Genomic DNA, 3,038 nt, shown 5'->3' with positions numbered 1-3,038 from the left:
GAGAGAAAGACAGAGTAGCTGGCCAAACCAGAACTCAAACTGACTGTTCCCATCCAAACATAATGCCTGCTGGGGATGGGGTTACAGTTCTCCCCACCATAATTTTGGCATAATCTATAAAGTGCAGCAAGGATTAGGAAGGCAAGTAAGAGGAGGGAAAATAGAGGTACCTCAGAGTGATCCTGAAGGCACGTGGTGGACTGAACCCCGCCTGTTCCCAGCTACTTCATTTAACATGACAGCAAAAGTCTATCATTCAAGACACAAATGTACCTAATGTGCAGGAGTGGATGGACTTGAATACCTTTCCTGCCCCTCCTCCAGCCTCAGTAAAGAAGTAAAGAGGAGATGGGCAAAGCAGTTGGCCAGCTTCAGCTATGAAAAGCGAGGAAGGAGGAGCACAGGGACAGAAAGAGCCTGCAAGACCCAGCCTCGCCCAGGCTCTCCTCCAACACAATGGCCCAGGACCAGCCATCTCCCCAGCACCCTGTGCCCTCCAAACCTCCTCCAGGAAGCCCTCCAGGGTCCTCCAAGCACATCCAGACCACCAGAGCAGATTCTCCTGTGGGCAGAGCCACCACGGCCAAGTCCTGTCTCCCCACAAGGACATCCTGGGGGCAGCACAACTCCTGCCCCTCACCTCCAGCACAGAGCCTGGCACAGAGTCAGGGTTCAGTGGCTGTTAACTGATGGAAACTTGAGAATGGGGTGCAGGGCAGCCTTGCAGCCTGGGGTGGGGTGGACCTGCTGTGTATGAGGAGAGTTATCTCTGTGGTCAGGCACTGGGGGGGCACTTACATCTCCAACAGCTTAGTATCCAAACCACCCTATGGACAGACCTACGAGTGCCCACTGTCCAGGTCAGGAGCCCGGGGCTCTGAGTCAGGCTGTCAGGAGGTGTGCAGGGTCCTGCTCCAGGGGGGAGGGACTCGCTCACACAGCAGGTGGAGGTGGAGTTGGGAGGAGCTGCTGAGCTGAGCTTTATATGCTGTGCTGTGGGTATCACCCATGTCGTCCATGGTAGAAGGGGGACAGCCATGTCCATGACAGTTACATCCCTGAGTTCTTTCCCTCAAAAGATCAAGAGGTCCTGCTTTGTTCCTGGAGCTGATCCAGCAAAGGACATAATGGACCCATGAGCCTGTCTGGTGGGTGAGGAGGGTGTGGACCAAGCACACAGGTTAATACAGAATAATATTCTTCAGTAAATGCCATGGAGGTGAGATGGGAGGCCCAGAGAAAGTCTCTCACACGTGAAAAGACATAAAGGAGGAATAGCACCCTGCCAGACAGGAAGTGGGGGAAGATGCTTCCCAGCAGAGGGAGAAGCACGTCAAAGGGCCTGAGCTGGGAAAGGGCTCAAGCCCTGACCCTGCAGCTATGGTGCTGGGAGGACAGGGCTCCTTCCAGGCCAAGAGCACAGAGGCCAGGACACAGCAGAGGAAAAGGGTTGTGAGGCAGTGGAGCGTCCAGCAGCTTCAGGGTGGACTGAGCAGAAGAGTGGGTGGGAGGTGAGGCCAGAAAGGCAGGGGAGACATGTGCTGGAGGGCCCAGGTTCAGGCTTTGGGTCAGGCTCCCTGAGGGCAGACACGGGAGCTAAGGAAGGCTGAAGCTAGAGGATGCTGGGCCCTGCTGCTGTGGGGTGGATCTTGGCACTGGGTGCAGCCCAGGCAGTCTGCCCATCAGGGCATCCTGAACCCCCAGGCTGGTCACACGCCCTAGAGGACAGACAGTGACATGTCCCCAAGAACACATGGAAGTGGTGCTGGAGGGTCCATCGTGCAGACTCCCATGCAGCACAGAGTAGGGTCGGGCTGTTCCTTCTCTGGAACACCCAGCACAAGTCATGCTTCACGCTCTCATGAGCTGCTATGGCCCAGATCAGGAAGCGGTCACAGGCTGCATGCCCACCTTTGACACAGGGGACAAGATGGCACTGCCAGCACCCTGCATTCTTCTCACGGTGCTCGGGTTCAGCGTGGAGTTCATGGTGCATCTCATTGGACCTGAACACATGTGCATCGGCTCTTTTGCTTAACAACAATTTGCTGCCAGGAACCAAGGTCACGGGTCCTAGAACCTCAAGTAGTCTCTTCTGCTAGGCTACTGGGCATAACAGAGCCAGTCCCAAAGATAGGGCTCCTGCCCTATAGCCTGTCCCTGCAGGGAAATGACACCTGCCCATGAAGGACAGAAAGCCCCTGAGGCTGTCACAAAAGCTGCTCTAATCCCCCACCTCCCCAGGGCCCTTCCATCCTCCAGAGCTGTGAGAAAATACATGTCTGCTGTTTATGTCCCATCTCTGGAACACTGTTATGGCAGTTTAAACAGACTATGTGCCACTCACAAAGGATTTAACAGCAGGAGACAGACTAACAGGCTGCAGAGATGCTCTGAAGGTGTGCAGTGTTGACCCACACTGAGATGCCAGTTCTGCCATGGCACACGGAGGAGGAAAGAGTAAAGATGCAGAGATGTAGGAATGGGCTGGATGGAGCTGTCTGGTAAGGTCAGGAGGCCCAGAGGATGTCCTTAACCCAAACACTAGTACCACCAACAAGCTCAGAGATGGGGCTGGCCCTTCAGGTTAGGGCGGATGGAGGGGTGCCATTGCGGGTCCCTGGTGGCATTCGAAGTGATAAGATGCAGAAAGGGGAGACCAGGTGCCTGCAGCTGGGGGCAGATCAGTGCAGGCTGTTGGGAGGACCCCATATTGCTCTCTAGTAGCCTCTTACAAAATACCAGGCTGGATGAAGCACAAGCTGGAATCAAGAGCGCCAGGAGACATGTAAACAATCTCAGGTATGCAGGTGATACCACTATAATGGCAGGAAGAGAAGAGGAACCAAAGAGTCTCTTGACGAAGATGAAAGAGAAGAGTGAAAAAGCTGGCTTAAAACTCAACATTCAAAAAACTAAGATTATCATATCTGGCCCCTTCACTTCATGGCAAAAAGATGGGGAAACAATGCAAACAGTGACCAATTTCATTTTCTTGGGCTCCAGAACCACTGTGGACAGTGACTATAGCCACAAAA

Source organism: Bos grunniens, chromosome 6 (genome assembly GCF_055505025.1).
Source record: "Bos grunniens cultivar Pamir isolate PY7600 chromosome 6, Bosgru_T2T1.0, whole genome shotgun sequence".
In the NCBI taxonomy this organism is placed as follows: Eukaryota; Metazoa; Chordata; class Mammalia; order Artiodactyla; family Bovidae; genus Bos; species Bos grunniens.
Note: the sequence above shows the minus strand (reverse complement) of the source record.